At 43.7% G+C, this 24,624-nt stretch overlaps 1 long non-coding RNA gene across 1 annotated transcript in view; it reads left to right on the top strand.

Annotated features, from left to right (window-relative positions):
- LOC140208250 (uncharacterized) overlaps positions 1-24,624 on the top strand; it is an 87,589-nt gene that overhangs the window by 33,033 nt on the left and 29,932 nt on the right. Inside the window, exon 2 of the long non-coding RNA XR_011888710.1 lies at positions 6,728-6,762. This is a non-coding gene — a long non-coding RNA (uncharacterized lncRNA). The remainder of the gene's footprint in view (positions 1-6,727; positions 6,763-24,624) is intronic.

Raw genomic sequence — 24,624 nt, 5'->3', positions numbered from 1 at the left:
CTCCCCACACATTCTTCACCATGTCCAGGTGCTACTTTAGCCGCCTGAGCCCCAAACCCTGGAACCCTCTCCCAAAACTACTCTCGTCTCCCCTTCTTCCTGCTCTCCTTTCAGGATCTCATTCACTTCAAGGTTTAACTCTCTCTTCCTATTAGCTGCTTCTCTGCTTTGGCATCTGTCTGTTGTGGGCCATGGGACATCTTAAACCTCGAGGGCACCAAATTGTTTTAAGGAAGTATATAAAGGGAAGGAGAACAGAAATACCCCAAAAATTTCTGCCAAACCCTTGGATCAGTAGGAAATCCTAGTTCCCACTGTTTGTGGGATTGGAATGCAAGAATGTTGTCGAATTTCATTTCCAAGCTCAATTAACTAATCATTCTTTCATCTCAAAAGAAAAACTGATTTGATTTGTTCCAAAGTAGAATCTTATCGAGTAAATCTGCAGTAGCATGCCTGCCAAACTGTTGCCTCATTCCAGATTAGCAGCCAGCTAGCTGACAAGGAAAGTTGATTAAAACAGATGCAAATATCTAAAGGGGCAGTCTATGACGAACCACCTTATGTTTTGCAGATATATTAATTGCAGTCCTAGCGCAGATCAGTCCATTGTTGTTGAATTCTCAACCCCAATGACAATACTCTCCTTTCTTGCACTGGAAATCAAGTTAAATTTGATTTGTAGTCCTCAAATTAACTTCATCAGGGGAGCCACTTCTGGTAAACTGTCCCATCTCCATTGATATGAGCTGTTTATAAACATGGTAACATAATCTCTTGAGTTAGATAAATCACTAAGTCCTTTTTAGAGATCTGAACCCATAAGCAATGGGGCTTAGACTGGGCAATGTGAGGTGTTGCACTTTGGTATGTCAAATGTAAGGGGAAAACCATGAGGGGACCCTTAACAGTATTGATGTGCAGAGGAAACTTTGGTTCCAAGTCCATAACTCCCGGAAAGTGGCAACGCAAGTAAATAGCATGACAAACAAGGTACATATGGCATGCTTACCTTCATTGCTAGAGTGTAACAGTCAGGAATTCATGATGCACTAGTAGAAAACTTGGCTTGGCTTTACTTGGAGTATTATGCACAATTACAGGAAGGATGTGGAAGCTTTTCAGGGGCTGCAGAAGGGTTTTCACTGGAATTCTGGGGCAGTTTTTTTGTCATGTTTGAGGTTAATAACTCATCAGGGTGATTGATAAATTCATGGCCTAAGGTAGAAGGAGATGTTATTAATGTTAAACTTTCTGCATAATCACTCAAAGAGTTGAACTGCATGTGCGTGTATGAGAGTAACTCATCTCCTCCTACCTTAGGTCACGAACTTATCAATCACCCCTGCTGGGGGTACTTTCTGGAGGTCCAAGATCCGTATGCTCCACGACCGCTGGACTAAGTGTGTAAATGTAGGAGGGGACTATGTTGAAAAATAAATGTGCCAGGTTTTCTAAAATTGACTCCTTCTCCCTTAGGCCACGAACTTATCTATCACCCCTCGTAAGGAAGGAAGGTTGGAGTACGAGGTGACATGGGTATAAAGCCAATGATTTGTGACACGTGGTTAGTCTCACTGCTTCACAACCTGAGTTCATCGCTGAGCTCTGCTGCTCCTTGGTTAGGGAGGGAATGTCGGGGAGGGGGGGAGGGTTAGGTATCAGTGAATTGCCCCATTGCAGGGGAAATCAAGGGGGAGTGTTGATGAGGGGTGAGAGGGTAAAATGGGAGGAGTGTACGTGGACGCTGCAATGGTTGGTGCAGAAGCATGAGGCCTGCTTCCAGCCTGGGTGACCTGATGTTTGAAATGTAAAAACCCTATTCCAAAGGCAGTGGCGGGAGCAGGTTAATAATAGTTTTTAGACTGGATCTGAATGATGTACAGAAGTGATGGGAAGGGGCAGGAGAGTGAGAGTAACAGGAGGGCTTCGCCAGAGAGTTGGCATGAGCAGGGCAATCTGCACCAGAACAAAGCTGAGGGGGCAAAGGATTGTTTCTGTCAAGGACAGCTGAATGGATTTCATTGAGCAGACGACAGCAGAGCCACAGAGGTGAACCTCCCAGATTCATCATCTGTCTTTTTTATTAGAGAGTGTTGTACATGTCCCAAAGGCACGAGAAGGGAGTGCATTGGCCACCACAAGGGACTGCTGATGATGACCTGGAGGAACCAAGTTGTGATAGATGTTCACAACAAAAGTCTGTACAAATCTTCACCGTCAACTGTTGATAGAGGCTGCAATCTGACTCCATTAACCAGAAGGAAAGATTCAGCCTATGAGAGCCACAACAGACCGAGTCGCCCTCAAAGCCATGAGCCAACAAAATGCTCTGCCTTCTGCGGTACTGAGGATGGTCTTATAATTTATTCACTTATTTTTGGAGCAGCACACACAAAATGCTGGAGGAACTCAGCAGGACAGGCAGCTGCGATGCCCTTTTAGGTAGTACACACTGTGGGGCAGTGTTGGGGGAAATGCGTGCTCTGAGTGCTTGGTAGGTGCCAAGCAAACAGACTGCTTTGACCTAGATAGTTCTGAGCTTCTTGAAATTTGAACTCTCTTTGGCAGGCGAGGTGTATTCATCAAGCGCTGGAATTGTGCTTTGTAGGTGATGGAATAGCTCTGGGGTATCAAGGAGTCACTCACCACAGGATACTCAGCCCTTGACCTGCTAATTCTCTGGAAGACAACCAAAAAGTCTAAACAGAGCATGTGCAAGTTATTGAATGTGTAAGCAGGAACAAAAAGTACATGGACATCCTGCTTATTATGTCTCCTTGCAAAGGAACTGGTTCCTGTCACAACCACAGGTGCAGTGTGAGATGCAGGCTTGTGTACATCTGGAGATGAGGCCACATGGTTCTGGGGAGCAGGTCGGATGAGGAATTCTCCATGAATATTCCTTGGTGTTATTATTTCGGAGGACCTGTCCCAGGTCCAGCAATTATGAAGAGAAATGTCAGCACCTCTACTTAGATGTTTACAAAGATTCAGCATGACATCTATAAGTTTGGTAAACTTCTATAGCTGTGTAGTGGAGAGTGTATTGACTGGGTGCATCATTGCTGGGTATTGACACACCAATGCCCTTGAATGGAAAATCCTACGAAAAGTAATGGATACGGCCCAGGCCATCAAGGCTAAAACCCTCCCCACCATTGAGCACATCTACATGAAACGCTGTTGCAGGAAAGCAGCATCCATCATTATGGACCCTCACTGCCAGGGTCATGCTATCATTTTGCTGCTGCCATCAGGAAGTTACTACACCTCAACCATCAGATTCTTGAACCAAAGGGGATTATTTGACTTGCTCCATCACTGGAACATTCCAACAACCTATGGACTCACTTTCAAGGACTCGTCATCTCATTTCTCGATATTTATATATTATTATTATTTCTTGCTTCTGTTATGGCTATTATTCTATGGATTTATTGAGTATGCCCTCAAGAAAATGAATCTCAGGGTTGTATACGGTGTACTTCGATAATACATTTACCTTGAACTTTGAATGACCTGAGGCAGAGGGAAGATTGCTTATTGTGATTCAAAGTCAGGTGAACCGTTCAAAGTGATGGAGCAGGGAGAATTCTGTGGCAACGTCTGAGGACATTGTCCTTCTCAAATGCCCAAATGTTGAAATAATCAGCAATAAGTCCAAACAGCTTGTTTTAACTGTTTATTCCAGTTGGCTTTGCACAGTAACCAAAAGTAAGAAATGCCACACAGTTAGCAAATTGGTAAATTAATTTATTGGTCATGTGTACTGAGGGACAGTGAAAATATTCCCTTGCATGCCGTTTATAGAAACAAATTTATTACAACAGTGCATTGAGGTAGAACAACGTAAAACAACAGAGTCCAAAGTAAAGAGTTAAAGCTACAGTGAACAGTGTATGTAGATAGTAAGGCGCTTGGCCAAAACAAGGTAGAATGTGAGGTGAAGAGTCAATTTTATTGTCAAAGGGGATCATCAACAATCTTATAACAGGAAGACAGAAGCTTCTCTTGAACCTTGTGGTTTGAGCTTTCAGGCCTTTGTACCTTCTACCTGATGGGAGAGGGAGAATGGGATGGATGAGGTCTTTGATTATGTTGGCTGCTTTACCAAGTCAGTAGGAAGCAAAGACTGAGTCCATGGAGAGGACGATAGTTTCCATGATGTGTGGAGTTGTGTCCACATCTCTCCGCAGGTTCTTGTGGTCACGGCAGAGCATTTGCCGTACTGAGCCATTCTATAAACAAACAAACAAATAAACAGTTAAAGAGATAAACCATCAATGTAAACTGGTGAGTGTCATGACAAGTTTCTTTAGCTTCCTGCTGGTGAGCTTTCTTGGCTGTGGTATCAATGTTGTTCGATCAGCAAAGGTCATTGCTGATGTTTACTCCTAGGAACTTGAAATTCTCAACCTCCCAACCACAGCACCACTAATATAAATAAGAGCTTGTTCTCTAATGCTCCCCTCTCTTCCTGAAGCCAATGAGCAGCTCATTTGCTTTGCTGACATTGAGGGAATGGTTCTTGTCACAACACCAAGTCATTCGGCTCTCTTGTCCCCTTCTGTACTCAGACTCATCATTACTTGAGATGTGCCCCACTGCGGCGTTATCATCAGCAAACTTGTAGATGGAGGTAGAGCAAAATCTGGCCACACAATTGTTAGTATAGAAGGAGTAGAATAGGACCCATCACAGGTTGAGGGATGACAACTGGATGTAGCTAAAAAGAAAATCATTTTACATGGCAGTGTAGGTGCATGTTAGAGGGGCTGAAGTCAGGCCATGCTCTCTTCTTGCTGCTGCTATCAGGAAGAAGGTACAGGAGTCGCAGAACCCACATCACCAGGTTCAGGAACAGTTATTTCCCCTCAATCATCAGACTCTCTAACCAGAGAGAATAAACAACCTCCCACGGCACTCCATCCTCACCATTCCCGACATCCTTAGTTTTTGCCAGGTTTACAAACTCGCTTTCCGCTCCAAGTTGACAAATATAGTACTCTGCGAAAGTCTTAGGCACCTGTGTATGTGTATGTGTGATTTTTCACAGCAGTGCATCCCAAGTGAATTCATGGTCTTCAGTTCTTGTGAAGTGCTTTTGTTTTTTTCTAAGGAACAGATACTTCTTTATCTTCAGGTGAGTGCTGTGTCTTCGTCCTACTTTACACAAATTCCTGCTCAGCTATCACTCAGCAGTTGTTACATAAAGACCTATTCCAACAGCCCCTTGAATTCAAAATTCACATCTGAATTTTCAAATTTGTTTATGACCTCAGTGAATAAAAATCAAAAACAAAACTTCAGATGCTAGAAATCTGAAATAAAAATAGAAAAAGCTGAGAGCACTCAGCAAGTCAAGACTCGTGTGTCCAACACTTCCTGGTTGTATCCTCTGCTCTCTCATTCCTCACAATCTAAGGGATATTTTTTACCCCTAGAGCCCATCAAATCCTCTCTGCTCTCCATGACTAGCTCCTGCTTTTAGTTACTTCATAATCAACTGTCACTGTATCTTCAGCTGTTTGTGAATGATCCTCCAAACTTTCCTCCATAAAGTTCTCCTCTCCAGAAAGATGCTGCTTAATGTAACCAGTCTTAGATTTTAAGGAAGTTTATAATATCACAAAGGATATTATAAAGGAAAGGGGGTAGATGTCTTCTTTTCCCGGGGTAGGGGAGTCTAAAGCTAGAAGACAAAGGTTTTTGATGAATGGGGAAAGATTGAAAGGGAAAGATCTGAAGAGCATGAATTCCATCCAGGAGGTGGCGTATTTGTGGTATGAGCTGCCAGAAGAAGTAGTAGAGGAAGGTACAATTTGACAGGGATAGGCCAAAGGTACACAGATAGGACTAGTTTAGTTAGGCACCTTTGCCCTTGCACCTTAGACAAATTGGACCAGAGGGCTTGTTTCAGTGCTGTCTGACTGCCTATGACTCTTTGCTTCTATTCACCAATCCTAGTATCTCCATGCGTCCTGGGGTCATATTTTGACTGGTAAAGCTTCCATGATGCAGCTTAGAGCATTTTACTCTGTAAAAAAGAAATGGGATGCTATATAAATGCAGCACCTGTGTTGTTGTCCATTTCCCTGGTTTGATTGCGGATGGGGAAATGGCTCAAAGGTTGACTTGAGCTCAGTTACAATGGTGGCTTGATTACAGAGCATTTACAAAGAGGAGTAATAAAATAGTGATGGTGTGGATGGGAGGCGGACAGGGTTTGCAGGCTTCATGGAGTACTGATGTTGCAAAATACATGGCTGCATTTCATTACAGGACGTCTAACACAAGATCCAGGAAGCACATCTATACTTCTCGCTGCCTCAGTAAAATAGCCAGCATAATCTACAAGCCCACCTACCCCAGATAATCTCTCCTCCTCTCTTCCATTGGGCAGAAAATACAAAAGCCTGAAAGCACATACCCCCAGGGTCAAGGCTATTATAGCACTATCTAGTAGTTCACTAGTATGATAAAAGTGGGCTCCTTACCTCATAATCTATCTTGTAATGAACTTGCACATTAAAATTTACCTGCATTTGCACTTTTCTGTAGCTGTTACCCTTTATTCTGCATTGTTATTGTTTTACCTTGTACTACCTCAATGCACAGTGTAATGTTTTGATCTGTATGAACAGTATATAAGACAAGCTTCTTCGTGATTCACTGCTGGTCACAATAATAAACTACTTCCAATTTCATTTCATCCTTCATACAGGGCAATGGGAAGAAGTGGAAGTTTGAGTATGGGAGGTATGATTTTTATTTGTTGAAATTAGTATGGACACCTGGTAGACCTTTGCTGATAAAATTGTGTCAGAGGACATGTAGAAAAGCAGTTTAACCATTCATCCTGATGTGACATCCATTCCTTTGGTTCTGCACCTGTAAAGTTTGTCCAGAATATATGCTGAATTCTCCTAAGCAGGACTTTAGCCCACAACCTCTTGACTAAAGGATGTGGACTGTATTTAATTGCGAAACAAGATCCTGGGCTTCTAGTGCAGAAACAAAGCTGACCACAATGGAAACACATAGAAGGTCAGATGGCGTTTTCTGTTTTCATTTCAGATTCAGTCATTAATTGATGTCAAGTTTCTGAAATCAAATAAGTTACCTGAAAACATTAAAATTTCATAATCTGCATTGTAACAAAGCTCTTTTGCTTATTCTTTATTATGACAGAGAAGGGGGCTATTCAGCCACTCCAGTCAAATCTGGCTCTCAGAGCATCCCCTCACTTATTGCCCTGCAACCAATCCTGTCTCTCACTTCCATCCATTTCACCTTAATTTTCCTACCACCCACCTACACAGCAGCCAGCTAACGTACTAGCCTTTGGGATGTGATAGGAAATCAGAGCACCTGGAGAAAACACACATGACAGAGAGAGCAAGAAAACTCCCTACAAGCAGCGGCTGAGATCAGAATTGAACCCAGATCAAGGAGCTGTGAGCCACCGAGCCAGCCGAGTCTGTAAGAAATTCCAGAAAGGAGCCGTTACTCATTCCATGAGCCATTCAATCAGACCATGGCTGAGGTGTAGTTTATCCCCTTTTACCACTGTTTTTTCCCATTTCTCCTTTAATCTTGACCCCAATTCCAATTGTTTCAGCTGAACACAACCCACACAGGAAGGGTGTTCCTGATTTGTGTAGCTCTTGAGTAAAGAAAAGAAAAATTGCCCAAGAGTACTGTTGCAAATAAACTCACTTCAAAATAAAATTAATGGACTGAATTATGGAAAAATTGGAAAAGAGTATGCAGATGACTGAGAATCTGAAAGACCTAGCTATTAACCACATTTAAACTCAACTTTCACTTTGACATTTTCTGGTTCTACAAAAATAAATTTGATGGATTATTTAAATTCATTGGCTTGTTTTAGAGAATGTCAATTATAAAATGACAAAAAAACAAAAAGACAAATGTGAATCACACAGAAAAATTGGAGATACTGGAATAGAGATACACAAAAAATACTGGAGGAACTCTGCAAGTCAGGCAGCCTCTATGGAGGGAAATGAACAGTTAATGCTTTGGGCTGAGACCCTTTATCAGGAAGGTAAACAGCTGACTGTTTACTCCCTTCCACAGATGCTGCCTGACATGGTGAGTTCCTCTGACATTTTGGGCATGTTGCTCCAGATTTCCAGCATCTGCAGAATCTCCTGTGTTTAGGAAACTGTGGGTGATGGGAAGTTAAAAGATTAGAATTATAATTTTTAAAAAACTGCTCCACAGTGCCACCCAATGGACAGCTGAAGAAGCTGCCGTGAAATCCTCAGGAACTTCCCATCAGCATTATCAGAATCAGATTCAGGTTTAACATCTGGCGTATGTCATGAAATTGGCTGTTTTGCAAAAGCAGTACATTGGAAAACATGGTAATAAAAAACTATATGCTACAATAATGGGATGAGGTCCTGAAAGGAGAATATAGGGAGCTAGGAAGGGAGTTGAGAAAAAGGACCGCAAAGGTAGTAATCTCGGGATTACTGCCTGTGCCACGCGACAGTGAGAGTAGGAATGCGATGAGGTGGAGGATAAATGCGTGGCTGAGGGATTGGAGCAGGGGGCAGGCATTCAAGTTTTTGGATCATTGGGACCTCTTTTGGCGCAGGCGTGACCTGTACAAAAAGGACAGGTTACACTTGAATCCAAGGGGGACCAATATCCTGGCAGGGAGATTAGCAAGGGCTACTGAGGTGACTTTAAACTAGAATGGTTGGGGGGTGGGAATCAAATTAAAGAGGCTAGGCGTGAGGAGGTTAGTTCACAACAGGGGGATGGGAACCAGTGCAGAGAGACAGAGGGGTGTAAAGTGAGGGTAGAAGCAAAAAGTACTAAGGAGAAGAGTAAAAGTGGCAGGCCGACAAATCCAGGGCAAGCATTAAAAAGGGCCACTTTTCAACATAATTGTATAAGGGCTAAGAGAGTTGTAAAAGAGCGCCTGAAGGCTTTGTGCGTCAATGCAAGGAGCATTCGTAATAAGGTGGATGAATTGAAAGTGCAGATTGTTATTAATGATTATGATATAGTTGGGATCACAGAGACATGGCTTCAGGGTGACCAAGGATGGGAACTCAACGTTCAGGGATATTCAATATTCAGGAGGGATAGACATGAAGGAAGGGAAGGTGGGGTGGCATTGCTGGTTAAAGAAGAGATTAACGCAATAGAAAGGAAGGACATAAACCGGGAAGATGTGGAATCGATATGGGTAGAGCTGCGTAACACTAAGGGGCAGAAGACGCTGGTGGGAGTTGTGTACAGGCCACCTAACAGTAGTAGTGAGGTCGGAGATGGTATTAAACAGGAAATTAGAAATGTGTGCAATAAAGGAACAGCAGTTATAATGGGTGACTTCAATCTACATGTAGATTGGGTGAACCAAATTGGTAAAGGTGCTGAGGAAAAGGATTTCTTGGAATGTATGCGGGATGGTTTTTTGAACCAACATGTCGAGGAGCCGACTAGAGAGCAGGCTATTCTGGACTGGGTTTTGAGCAATGAGGAAGGGTTAATTAGCGAACTTGTCGTGAGAGGCCCCTTGGGTAAGAGTGACCATAATATGGTGGAATTCTTCATTAAGATGGAGAGTGACATAGTTAATTCAGAAACAAAGGTTCTGAACTTAAAGAGGGGTAACTTTGAAGGTATGAGACGTGAATTAGCTAAGATAGACTGGCAAATGACACTTAAAGGATTGACAGTGGATATGCAATGGCAAGCATTTAAAGGTTGCATGGATGAACTACAACAATTGTTCATCCCAGTTTGGCAAAAGAATAAATCAAGGAAGGTAGTGCACCCGTGGCTGACAAGAGAAGTTAGGGATAGTATCAATTCCAAAGAAGAAGCATACAAATTAGCCAGAGAAATTGGCTCACCTGAGGACTGGGAGAAATTCAGAGTTCAGCAGAGGAGGACAAAGGGCTTAATTAGAAAGGGGAAAAAAGATTATGAGAGAAATCTGGCAGGGAACATAAAAACTGACTGTAAAAGCTTTTATAGATATGTAAAAAGGAAAAGACTGGTAAAGACAAATGTAGGTCCCCTACAGACAGAAACAGGTGAATTGATTATGGGGAGCAAGAACATGGCAGACCAATTGAATAATTACTTTGGTTCTGTCTTCACTAAGGAGGACATAAATAATCTTCCAGAAATAGTAGGGGACAGAGGGTCCAGTGAGATGGAGGAACTGAGCGAAATACTTGTTAGTAGGGAAGTGGTGTTAGGTAAATTGAAGGGATTGAAGGCAGATAAATCCCCAGGGCCAGATGGTCTGCATCCTAGAGTGCTTAAGGAAGTAGCCCAAGAAATAGTGGATGCATTAGTGATAATTTTTCAAAACTCGTTAGATTCTGGACTAGTTCCTGAGGATTGGAGAGTGGCTAATGTAACCCCACTTTTTAAAAAAGGAGGGAGAGAGAAACCAGGGAATTATAGACCGGTTAGCCTAACGTCGGTGGTGGGGAAACTGCTGGAGTCAGTTATCAAAGATGTGATAACAGCACATTTGGAAAGCGGTGAAATGATCGGACAAAGTCAACATGGATTTGTGAAAGGAAAATCATGTCTGACGAATCTCATAGAATTTTTTGAGGATGTAACTAGTAGAGTGGATAGGGGAGAACCAGTGGATGTGGTATATTTGGATTTTCAAAAGACTTTTGACAAGGTCCCACACAGGCGATTAGTGTGCAAACTTAAAGCACATGGTATTGGGGGTAAGGTATTGATGTGGATGGAGAATTGGTTAGCAGACAGGAAGCAAAGAGTGGGAATAAATAGGACCTTTTCAGAATGGCAGGCGGTGACTAGTGGGGTACCGCAAGGCTCAGTGCTGGGACCCCATTTGTTTACAATATATATTAATGACTTGGATGAGGGAATTAAATGCAGCATCTCCAAGTTTGCGGATGACACGAAGCTGGGTGGCAGTGTTAGCTGTGAGGAGGATGCTAAGAGGATGCAGAATGACTTGGATAGATTGGGTGAGTGGGCAAATTCATGGCAGATGCAATTTAATGTGGATAAATGTGAAGTTATCCACTTTGGTGGCAAAAATAGGAAAACAGATTATTATCTGAATGGTGGCCGATTAGGAAAAGGGGAGGTGCAACGAAACCTGGGTGTCATTATACACCAGTCATTGAAAGTGGGCATGCAGGTACAGCAGGCGGTGAAAAAGGCGAATTGTATGCTGGCATTTATAGCGAGAGGATTCGAGTACAGGAGCAGGGAGGTACTACTGCAGTTGTACAAGGCCTTGGTGAGACCACACCTGGAGTATTGTGTGCAGTTTTGGTCCCCTAATCTGAGGAAAGACATCCTTTCCATAGAGGGAGTACAAAGAAGGTTCACCAGATTGATTCCTGGGACGGCAGGACTTTCATATGAAGAAAGACTGGATGATCTGGGCTTGTACTCGTTGGAATTTAGAAGATTAAGGGGGGATCTGATTGAAACATATAAAATCCTAAAGGGATTGGACAGGCTAGATGCAGGAAGATTGTTCCCAATATTGGGGAAGTCCAGAACAAGGGGTCACAGTTTGAGGATAAAGAGGAAGCCTTTTAGGACCGAGATTAGGAAAAACTTCTTTACTCAGAGAGTGGTGAATCTGTGGAATTCTCTGCCACAGGAAGCAGTTGAGGCCAGTACATTGGCTATATTTAAGAGGGAGTTAGATATGGTCCTTGTGGCTACGGGGATCAGGAGGTATGGAGGGAAGGCTGGTGCAGGGTTCTGAGTTGGATGATCAGCCATGATCATAATAAATGGCAGTGCAGGCTCAAAGGGCCGAATGGCCTACTCCTGCACCTATTTTCTATGTTTCTATGTTTCTATAAGGAATATTAAATATTAAATAAGAAGTGCAAAAAGATAAATGTATATTGAGGTAGCGTACATTGGTTCATTGTACATTCAGAAGTCTGATGGTGGAGGAGAAAAAGCTGGTGAAGGCAAGAGATTGGTGCTGGAGGGGAATGGATCAACCATGATGAAATGACGGAGCAGACGCAATGGGGCAAATGGTCTAATTCTGCTCCTATATTTTATGGGCTTATTGTCTTATATTCTTGTCCTCTTGAAATGAATGCTAACATTATATTTGCATTTGCATTCCTTACCACCAGCTCAACCTACAAGTTAATCTTTAGGGAATCTTGCATAATGACACCCGAGTCCCTTTGCATCTTTCATTTTTGAATTTTCTCCCCATTTAGAAGATTGTCTACACCTTTATTTCTTCTTCAAAAGTGCATGACCATACACTTCCCTATGTTGCCACTTCTTTGCCCATTCTCCCAATCTGTCCAAGTCCTTCTGCAGACTCCCTGTTTCCTCAACACTACCTGCCCATCTACCTATCATTGTCTTGACTGCAGACTTGGCCACAAAGCCATACATTCCATCGTTCAAATCATTGACATATAATGTGAAGAGAAGCAGTCCCGGTACCGGCGTCCTTTGTCTATTCTGCCTGTTATTTCATCAAAGTATTCCAATCGATTTGTCAGGCAAGATTGCCCCTTAAAGTAACCATGCTGACTTTAACCTATTTTATCATGTGCCTCCAAGTACCTCGAAACCTCATCCTTAATAATGGATTCCAACATCTTCCCAACCACTGAAGTCAGGCTAACTGGCCTATAAATTCTGCCTCCCTCCCTTCTTAAAGAGTGAAGTGACATTTGCAATTTTCCAGCCCTCCAGAACAATTCCTGAATCTCGTGATTGTTGAAAGATCATTATTAAAGCCCCCAGAATCTCTTCAGCTAGCTCTTTCAGAACCCTGGGGTGTAGTCCATCTGGTCCAAGTAACTTACCACCTTCAGGCCTTTCATTTTCTCAAGTTCCTTTTCCTTTGTAATAGCAACGACACTCACTTCTGCCCCCTGACACTCTTGAATTTCTGGCATACTGCTAGTGTCTTCAACAGTGAAGTCTGACACAAAATACTTAATTAATTTTGTCCACCATTTCTTTGTACCCCATTAATACCTCTCCAGCATCATTTTCCAGCAGCCCAATACCCACTCTCGCCTCTCTATTGCTCTTTATATATCTGAAAAAGTTATGAGTAATACAAAGAAGGAAAGGGATTTACATTAACAGCCTGACAGCACAGGTGCTGTTAGTGTCAGTGCTGCCACACACAGTTTTGAATGTGACTTCTGATGCTGTGTATGTGGATTTGGCATGTTCAATATGTGACCACGCAGGTTTCATTTGGATATTCATAAGACTTGCATGTAGATTAATCGGCCTCTGTGAATTGCTCATTAGTGTAGGTTGATGCTAAAATAAATGAAAAGGGAATTAGAGAACAACTTGTAGGATACTGGGAAATAGGGCTGGAAGCACTGCTGTTTGTGATGGACAGGGAGAGAGTGGCATTGCAAAACAGTGATAGTATCACAGCTGCAGGAAGGGAGGAATTGTCTCTGAGTCTGTGTGGGTGGAAGTCAGAAACAGGCAGGGAGCAATCACTGTATTTGGGGTATTCATAGACTCCACAAAAGTAGCAGTGACACCGAGAAGCAGATTAATCATGAGGTTTTTGGAAAGGTTCAGAAATAAGAGGGTTGTTGTCAGCGGTGACATCAACATCCCTAACATTATTGGCACCTCTTTAGTGCAAAAGGTTTGGATGGGGCAGAGTTTGTTAAGTGTGCCCAGAAACGATTCCTGACACAATACGTGTACAGGCCGATTAAAAGACAGGGCACTCTTAAGCCAGGAAGTTTTGGAAGGGACTCAGAAGAGCTAGGAGAGAACGTGAGAGGGCCTTATCGAGTAGGATTAAGGAAAACCCCAGTGCTTTCTACTCGTGTGTAAAGAACGGGAGGAAGACTAGAGTGAGGATAGGACTAGTCAGGGATAAAAGTGGAAGCGTGCCTGGAGTCAGAGGAGGTAATGAAGATCCTTATTGAATATTCACCAGTGAGAGGGACCTTGATAAATGTGAGTTCAGCATAAAACAGACTAATATGCTGGCATATATCAACATTAGGAAAGAGGATGTGCTGGAACCTTTGAAAAACATTTGGATGGATTAAGTTCCTGTGCTGGATATGATATATTCCAGGTTACTCCTGGAAGAGAGGGAAGTGATTGCTGCACCTTTGGTGATGATCCTTGTGTCCTTTCTAACCACAGGAGTAGTTCCAGATGATTGGAGGGTGGCAAATGTTATTCTTTTGTTCAACAATCGTATTAGTGATAATCCTGGGTATTATAGACCAGTGAGTCTCACATCTGTAGTGGGAAAAGTATTGGAGAGGATGCTTAGAAAGAGGATTTATGAGCATTTGGAGAAGCGTAGTCTGATTAGGGATGGTCAACATGGGTTTGTGAGGGACAAAACAAATTGATGAAGCTAGAGCAGTTTTAGTAAGTTTGTGTTTGACAAGATTCCCCATGGTAGACTCACTTAGGGAGTCAGGAGGAATGGGATCTGGGGAAACTTGGCTGCATGGATTTGGAAATGGCTTGCCCACAGAAGGCAGAGAATAATAGGAGATGGAGTCTGGAGGTCCGTGACTAGTGGTACTCTGTGGGGATCGTTCTGCGACCCCTGTTCTTTGTGATTTTTATAAATGACTTGGATGAGGATATTTCCTCAAAAGATGACACAAAAGATAGTGTGGAAGATTGTTGTAATTTATAATGGGACATAGATAGGATGCAAAGCTGAGGTGAAAAGTGGCAGAAAGAGTTCAAGTGTGAAGTGATACCCTTTGGAAGGTTGAACTTGAAGGCAGAGTAGCAGGTTAATAGCAGGATTCTTATCAGTGTGGAGGAACAGAGGGATCCTGGAGTCCACATCCAAAGATCCCTCAATGTTGATAGGGTTATTGAGAAGGTGTATGATGTTGGCCTTCATTAATCAGGGTATTGAGTTCAAGAACTGGAGGTAATGTTGCAGCTCTTTAAAACCCTGGTAAAACCACACTTGGAGTATTATGTTCATTTCTGGTCGTGTCATAATAGGAAGGATATGGATGCTTTAGAGAGGGTGCAGAGGAGATTTACCAGGATGCTGCCTGGATTAGAGAGCATATAGCATGAATAAAGGTGTAGTGAGCTGTGGCATTTCTCTTTGGAGTGAAGGACACTGAGGTGACTTCATAGAAATGTATAAGGTGATTAGAGCCAGAGGTAGAGTGCAGAGCCAGTGTCCCAGTATGTCCCAATATGAGGGGGCACAATGTGAAGGTAGTTGGTGGAAGGTAGAAGGTGGAATGTCAAATATAGGTGTTTTACAAAGAGTGAATAGAATGCTGTGAGGGAGTGGTTTTGGAGGCAGATAGATTAGGGACATTTAAGAGACCCTTAGATAGGCACATGAATGAAAGAAACATGGAAAGCTATGTGGGAAGGAGAGATTAGATTGTCCTTTGAGCAGGTCAAAAGGTTAGCACAGCTTTGTGGAATGAAGGGCCTGTACCGTACTCTATTGTTCTATGTTCTCTCCTGACCTCAACCTAGCCTAAAGAGCTCTACTGCTAATGAAGTACTTTGGAGGTGTGGTTACTGTTGTTTCATAGGACATGAGGTGGATCATTCGCAAAGGGCATGATATTAACAGATAGTTCTATGTAATTTAAGGGGAGTACAGTGACACAGCTAATAGTGATATTGTAGAACAACTTGGTTTCATCTTGATGTCTGCTGAGGTTTACACATTGTCCCTTTGACTGTTTGGGTTTCCACTGGCTGGTTAGTTTCCTGTCACATCTCAAGGACATGCAGATTGGTGGATTCATTTCCCTTAGTGTACAGTTCGAGGTAGAATCTCGGGGTTAGATGAGAATGTGAGGGGAATTTTAAAAAATGAGGTTAAGGTAGGATTAGTGTAAATAGGCTGTTGATGGCCGGCACACAGACAATGGGACGAAGGGCCTGTTTCATAATTGTGCCGACCCTCAAACCCTGCCTCCCATATAAGCCCCCCACCTTAAATTCCTCCATATACCTGTCTAGTAGTCTCTTAAACTTCACTGGTGTATCTGCCTCCACCACTGACTCAGGCAGTGCATTCCACGCACCAACCACTCTCTGAGTAAAAAAACCTTCCTCTAATATCCCCCTTGAACTTCCCACCCCTTACCTTAAAGCCATGTCCTCTTGTATTGAGCAGTGATGTCCTGGGGAAGAGGCGCTGGCTATTGACTCTATCTATTCCTCTTATTATCTCGTACACCTCTATCATGTCTCCTCTCATCCTCCTTCTCTCCAAAGAGTAAAGCCCTAGCTTCCGTAATCTCTGATCATAATGCATACTTTCTAAACCGGGCAGCATCCTGGTAAATCTCCTCTGTACCCTTTCCAATGCTTCCACATCCTTCCTATAGTGAGGTGACCAGAAATGGACACAGTACTCCAAGGGTGGCCTAACCAGAGTTTTATAGAGCTGCATCATTACATCGCGACCCTTAAACTCTATCCCTCGACTTATGAAAGCTAACACCCCATAAGCTTTCTTAACTACCCTATCCACCTGTGAGGCAACTTTCAGGGATCTGTGGACATGTACCCCAAGATCCCTCTGCTCCACCACACTACCAAGTCTCCTGCCATTTACTTTGTAATCTGCCTTGGAGTTTGTCCTTCCAAAGTGTACCACCTCACACTTCTCCGGGTTGAACTCCATCTGCCACTTCTCAGCCCACTCCTGCATCCTATCAATGTTTCTCTGCAATCTTTGACAATCCTCTACACTATCTACAACACCACCAACCTTTGTGTCGTCTGCAAACTTGCCAACCCACCCTTCTACCCCCACATCCAGATCATTAATAAAAATCACGAAAAGTAGATGTCCCAGAACAGATCCTTGTGGGACACCACTAGTTACAATCCTCCAATCTGAATGTACTCCCTCCACCACCACCCTCTGCCTTCTGCAGGCAAGCCAATTCTGAATCCACCTGGACAAACTTCCCTGGATCCCATGCCTTCTGACTTTCTGAATAAGCCTACCGTGTGGAACCTTGTCAAATGCCTTACTAAAATCCATATAGATCACATCCATTGTACTACCCTCATCTATATGCCTGGTCACCTCCTCAAAGAACTCTATCAGTCTTGTTAGACACGATCTGCCCTTCACAAAGCCATGCTGGCTGTCCCTGATCAGACCATGATTCTCTAAATGCCTATAGATCCTATCTCTAAGAATCTTTTCCAACAGCTTTCCCACCACAGACGTAAGGCTCACTGGTCTATAATTACCCGGACTATCCCTACTACCTTTTTTGAACAAGGGGACAACATTCGCCTCCCTCCAATCCTCTGGTACCATTCCCGTGGACAATGAGGACATAAAGATCCTAGCCAGAGGCTCAGCAATCTCTTCTCTCGCCTCGTAGAGTAGCCTGGGGAATATTCCGTCAGGCCCCGGGGACTTACCTGTCCTAATGTATTTTAACAACTCCAACATCTCCTCTCTCTTAATATCAACATGCTCCAGAACATCAACCTCACTCATATTGTCCTCACCATCATCAAGTTCCCTCTCATTGGTGAATACTGAAGAGAAGTATTCATTGAGGACCTCGCTCTCTTCCACAGCCTCCAGGCACATCTTCCCACCTTTATCTCTAATCGGTCCTACCTTCACTCCTGTCATCCTTTTTTTCTTCACATAATTGAAGAATGCCTTGGGGTTTTCCTTTACCCTACTAGTCAAGGCCTTCTCATGCCCCCTTCTTGCTCTTCTCAGCCCCCTCTTAAGCTTCTTTCTTGCTTCCCTATATTCCTCAATAGACCCAAGCAACACACATAAAAGTTGCTGGTGAACGCAACAGGCCAGGCAGCATCTCTAGGAAGAGGTGCAGTCGATGTTTCAGGCGATGCTGCCTGGCCTGCTGCGTTCACCAGCAACTTTTACGTGTGTTGCTTGAATTTTCAGCATCTGCAGAATTCCTGTTGTTTGCGTTTTTAACCTCAATAGACCCATCTGATCCTTGCTTCCTAAATCTCATGTATGCTGCCTTCTTCCACCTGACTAGATTTTCCACCTCACTTGTCACCCATGGTTCCTTCACCCTATCATTCTTTATCTTCCTCACCGGGACAAATTTATCCCTAACATCCCACAAGAGATCTCTAAACATTGACCACATGTCCATAGTACATTTCCCTGCAAAAACATCATCCCAATTCACACCCGCAAGTTCTAGCCTTATAGCCTCATAATTTGCCTTTCCCCAATTAAAAATTTTCCTGTCCTGTCTGATTCTATCCTTTTCCATGATAATGCTAAAGGCCAGGGAGCGGTGGTCACTGTCCCCCAGATGCTCACCCACTGAGAGATCTGTGACCTGACCCGGTTCACTACCTAGTACTAGATCTAGTATGGCATTCCCCCTGGTCGGCTGGTCCACATACTGTGACAGGAATCCATCCTGGACACACTTAACAAACTCTGCCCCATCTAAACCCTTGGAACTAATCAGGCGCCAATCAATATTAGGGAAGTTAAAGTCACCCATGATAACAACCCCGTTGTTTTTGCACCTTTCCAAAATCTGCCTTCCAATCTGCTCCTCTGTATCTCTGCTGCTACCAGGGGGCCTATAGAATACCCCCAATAGAGTAACTGCTCCCTTCCTGTTCCTGACTTCCACCCATATTGACTCAAAAGAGGATCCTGCTACATTATCCACCCTTTCTGTAGCTGTAATAGTATCCCTGACCAGTAATGCCATCCCTCCTCCCCTTTTTCCGCCCTCTCTATCCCTTTTAAAGCGCTGAAATCCAGGAATATTGAGAATCCATTCCTACCCTGGTGCCAGCCAAGTCTCTGTAATGGCCACTACATCATAATTCCATGTATGTATCCAAGCTCTCAGTTCATCACCTTTGTTCCTGATGCTTCTTGCATTGAGGTACACACACTTCAGCCCTTCTACCTTACTGTCTTTACATCGTTTATTCTGCTTCTCTTTCCTCAAAGCCTCTCTGTATGTTAGATCTGGCTTTACTCCATGCACTTCTTTCACTGCTCTATCGCTCTGGGTCCCATCCCCCTCGCAAATTAGTTTAAACCCTCCTGAACCATGCTAGCAAACCTACCTGGAAGGATATTGCTCCCCCTCGAGTTCAAGTGCAACCCATCCAATCCGTACAGGTCCCACCTTCCCCAGAAGAGATCCCAATGATCTAAAAACCTAAAACCCTGCTCCCTGCACCAACTCCTCAGCCACGCATTCAACTGCCATCTCCTCCAATTCTTACCATCACTGTCACGTAGCACTGGCAGCAATCCTGAGAATGCCACCCTTGAGGTCCTGTTCTTCAGCCTTCTGCCTAGTTCCCGAAACTCACACTTCAGGACCTCATCCCTCTTCCTGCCTATGTCATTGGTCCCAACATGTATCACGACTTCTGGTTGCTTTCCCTCTCATACCAGGATGTCGTGCACCCAGTCGGAGACATCCCGGACCCTGGCACCCGGGAGGCAACAAACCATGCGGGTGTCCTCACATCCACAAAATCTCCTGTCTGCTCCATTGACTATAGAGTCTCCAATGATGACAGCTCTCCTCTTCTCCGTCCTACCCTTCTGCACCACAGGGTCAGACTCAGTGCCGGAGGCCCTGCCACCGTGGCTCACACCTGGTCTGTCGTCCCCGCCAACAGTATCCAGTATTTTGGTGCTGTGTCTCTCTATGATTGGCCAAGGGTTACAAGTGTTGATCAAGGCATGTGATGCTGCTGCCCTGCCACTTCTTAAAATTCTACCAGGATTTTATTGAATATCTCGAGTCAAAGGAGCATGATAAAAGGTTACCCTTCTAAAGTTAAGATGTTCTTTCAGTAAGCAAAATTGATGTGTAGAATTTTGTGCCTTTCTCATCACCACTGAAGCTAATTTAAAGTGAACTGTGATAATAATTCCCAGATGACTTTGTCTGGGGTAGGTAGTGTTTGCAGTGAACGTTGACTATAAGCTGACTGGACAGTCAGCCTTGCGGTCACATCCAATAACTTAAATGGATGAGTGTTTTGAATTTCTTAACCAGCAAAATCTGTGATCTTTACTCTTGGCTGGAGAGTTTATTTGAAGCAGCCAGATTACTCACACATTGTTGTTACTGTTTTGAACTTCACATTAAATCCCTTCTTGGACCTGTCATTATTTGTGTCACCTCCTTTGGATCACAGCTATCCAGGGTGTCTGTAGTCCTTTACTTCTTGACACTTCCAGATCCCAGTTTTCTATCACTTCAAAATGGCAATCATGTTCTTGGCTGAATTAGCCTGAGCTGTGAACATCCTTCTTGAAATCTCTCCACTTGTCAATCTCTCCTTTTTTAAGTTATTTATTAAAGCCTGCTTCTTTGGCTAAGCTGCTGAAACAGTTGGCTCTCTGTCAGATTCTGTCTGTTAATACTGTTAACATTTATATAGAGGTATAGAAAGGGTGAAAGCAGGGAGGGTGGATAAAAACAAGTGGTGTCGCAGTAACAACTTTGTACTCAACATCAGTAAGACCAAAGAATTGGTTATGGACTTCCAAAAGGGTGAGATGAGGGAACCCGCATCAGACCTCATCAAGGGATCAGCAATGGAAAAGTGAGCAACTTCAGGTTCCATGGTGTCAATATCTCTGAGGATCTGCCCTGGACCCAGCATATTGATAGAGTTACATAGAAAACATGACAGCAGCTATATTTCATTAGAAAGCTCAGGAAGTTTGATATGTCACCAAAGACACCTGCAAATTTCTACTGATGTACTGTGGAGAGCATTCCAACTGGCTGCATTGCTGTCTGGTACGGGAGGTGGGCGTGATGGGACTACCGAACAGGATCAAAATAAACTGCAGAAAGTTGTGAACACAGTCAGCTCCATCTTGAGTAGCAGCCTCCGTAGTATTCAGGACATCTTCAAGGAGCGATGCCTCAAAAAGGCAGCATTCCATCACTAAGGACCCCATCACCCAGGACATACCCTTTTCTAATTACTACCATCAGGGAGGAGGGACCAGAGCCTGAAGGACACACTCAATGATTCAGAAACAGCTTCTTCCCCTCTGCCATCAGATTTTGGAATGGACAGTGAACCCATGAACTCTACCTCACTCCTTCCTTTTCTCTTTTGCACTACTTAATTAATTTAACTTTTTATGTATATAGACCATAAGACCATAAGGCATAGGAGCAGAATTAGGTCATCTGGCCCATGGAGTCTGCTCTGCCGTTCCATCATGTCTGATCCTTTTTTTCTATCTCCTCTCAACCCCAGTTCCCAGCCTTCTCCCCATAACCTTTGTTGCCATGTCCAATCAACAACCTATCAATCTCTGTCTTATATACACCCAACGACCTGGCCTCCACAGCTGCATGTGGCAACAAATTCCACAAATTCACCATCCTCTGGTTGAAGAAATTTCTCCACATCTCTCTTTTGAAAGGACGCGCCCCTATCCTGAGGCTGTGCCCCCTTGTCCTAGACTCTCCCACCATGGGAAATATCCTTTCCACATCTACTCTGTCTAGCCTTTCAACATTTGGAAGGTTTCAATGAAATCCCCCCTCATCCTTCTGAATTCCGGAGAGTACAGACACAGAACCAATAAACGTTCCTTGTATGATAACCCTTTCATTCCAGGAATCATTCTTGTGAACCTTCTCTGGACCCTCTCCAATGCCAGCTTATCATTTCTAAGATGAGGGGCCTAAAACTGTTCACAGTACTCAAGGTGAGACCTCATCAGTGCCTTATAAAGCCTCAGCATCACATCCTTGCTTTTGTATTCTAGACCTCTTGAAATGAATGCTAACATGACATTTGCTTTCCTCATCACCGACTAAACCTGCAAGTTAACCTTCAGGGTGTTCTGCACAAGAACTCCCAAGTACCTCTGCATCTCAGATTCCTGGATTTTCTCCCCGTTTAGAAGATAGTCTGCACATTTATTTCTACTACCAAAGTGCATGACCGTGCATTTTCCAACATTGTATTTCATTTGCCATTTTCTTGCCCATTCTCCTACTTGTTCTGCATTGTACCTGTTTCCTCCACACTACCTGCCCCTCCACCAATCTTCGTATCATCTGCAAACTTGACAACAAAGCCATCTATTCCATCATCTAAATCATAAAAAGAAGTGGTCCCAACACCATCCCCTGTGGAACACCACTAGTCACTGGCAGCCAACCAGAAAAGGATCCTTTTATTCCCACTCACTGCCTCCTACCAATCAGCCAATGCACTAACCATGTTAGTAACTTTTGTGTGATACCATGGGATCTTAACTTGGTAAGAAGCCTCATGTGTGGCACCTTGTCAAAGGCCTTCTGAAAGTCCAAATATAGAACATCCACTGCATCCCCCTTGTTCTACTTGTAATCTCCTCAAAGTATTCCAACAGGTCCTTCAGGCAGGATTTTCCCTGAAGAAAACCATGCTGACTTTGTACTATCTTGTCCTGTGTCACCAAGTACTCCAGCACCTCATCCTTAACAATTGACTCTAACATCTTCCCAGCCACAGAGGTCAGGCTAACTGGTCTATGATTTCCTTTCTGTGCCTTCCTACTTTCTTAAAGAGTGGAGTAACATCTGCAATTTTCTAGTCCTCTGGCACCATGCAAGAGTTCAATGATTTTTGAAAGATCATTTCTAATGCCGCCACAATCCCTAACTCTACCTCTTTCAGTCCCTAGAGTGCAGTTCATCTGGTCCAGGTGACTTATGTACCTTTAGGTCTTTCAGCTTTTTGAGCACCTTCTCTGTTGTAACAGAAACTGCACCCACTTCTCTTCCTTCATACACTACAACATCAGGCATACAGAGTGAAGACTGACGCAAAATACACATCAGCTATTTCCTTGTATCCCATTATTAATCCTCCTGCCTCATTTTCTGGTGGTCCTATATGCACTCTCATTTCTCTTTTATTTTTAACATTTTGAAAAATACTTTTACTATCCATTTTGGTATTCTTTGCTAGCTTGCTTTCCGATCAGAGATAAAGGTGGGAAGATGTGCCTGGAGGCTGCGGAAGTGAGCGAGGTCCTCAATGAATACTTCTCTTCGGTATTCCCCAATGAGAAGGAACTTTATGATGGTGAGGACAATATGAATGAGGTTGTTGTTCTGGAGTATGTTGATATTAAGGGAGAGGAGGTGCTGGAGTTGTTAAAATACATTAGGACGGATAAGTCCCCGGGGCCTGACAGAATATTCCCCAGGCTGCTCCACGAGGCAACAGAAGAGATTGCTGAGCCTCTGGCTAGGATCTTTATGTCCTCGTTGTCCACGGGCATGGTACCAGAGGATTGGAGGGAGGCAAGTGTTGTCCCCTTGTTCAAAAAAGGTAGTAGGGATAGTCCGGGTAATTATAGACCAGTGAGCCCTACGTCTGTGGTGGGAAAGCTGTTGGAAAAGATTCTTAGAGATAGGATCTCTGGGCATTTAGAGAATCATGGTCAGATCAGGGACAAGTCAGCATGGCTTTGTGAAGGGCAGATTGTGTCTAACAAACCTGATAGAGTTCTTTGAGGAGGTGACCAGGCATATAGATGAGGGTAGTGCAGTGGATGTGATCTATATGGATTTTAGTAAGGCATTTGACAAGGTTCCACACGGTAGGCTTATTCAGAAAGTCAGAAGGCATGGGATCCAGGGAAGTTTATCCAGGTGGATTCAGAATTGGCTTGCCTGCAGAAGGCGGAGGGTCATGGTGGATTGGAGGGTTGTGACTAGTGGTGTCCACCAAGGATCAGTTCTGGGACCTCTACTTTTCATGATTTTTATTAACGACCTGGATGTGGGGTTAGAAGGGTGGGTTGGCAAGTTTGCAGACGACACAAAGGTTGGTGGTGTTGCAGATAGTGTAGAGAATTCTCGAAGATTGCAGAGAGACATTGATAGGTTGTAGAAGTGGCCTGAAAAGTGGCAGATGGAGTTCAACCTGGAGAAGTGTGAGGTGGTACACTTTGGAAGGACGAACTCCAAGGCAGAGTACAAAGTAAATGGCAGGATACTTGGTAGTGTGGAGGAGCAGAGGGATCTGGGGATACATGTCCACAGATCCCTGAAAGTTGCCTCACAGGTAGATAGGGTAGTTAAGAAAGCTTATGGGGTGTTAGCTTTCATAAGTCGAGGGACAGAGTTTAAGAGTCGCGTGGTAATGATGCAGCTCTATAAAACTCTGGTTCGGCCACACTTGGAGTACTGTGTCCAGTTCTGGTCGCCTCACTATAGGAAGGATGTGGAAGCATTGGATAGGGTACAGAGGAGATTTACCAGGATGCTGTCTGGTTTAGAGAGTATGGATTATGATCAGAGATTAAGGGTGCTAGGGCTTTACTCTTTGGAGAGAAGGAGGATGAGAGGAAACATGATAGAGGTATACAAAATTTTAAGAGGAATAGATAGAGTGGATAGCCAGCACCTCTTCCCCAGGGCACCACTGCTCAATACAAGTGGACATGGCTTTAAGGTAAGGGGTGGGAAGTTCAAGGGGGATATTAGAGGAAGGTTTTTTACTCAGAGAGTGGTTGGTGCCTGGAATACCCTGCCTGAGTCAGTGGTGGAGGCCGATACACTAATAAAATTTAAGAGACTACTAGACAGGTAT

Source organism: Mobula birostris, chromosome 1 (assembly GCF_030028105.1).
Source record: "Mobula birostris isolate sMobBir1 chromosome 1, sMobBir1.hap1, whole genome shotgun sequence".
Taxonomy (NCBI): domain Eukaryota; kingdom Metazoa; phylum Chordata; class Chondrichthyes; order Myliobatiformes; family Myliobatidae; genus Mobula; species Mobula birostris.
Note: the sequence above shows the minus strand (reverse complement) of the source record. Positions and strands in the feature narration are given on the sequence as shown.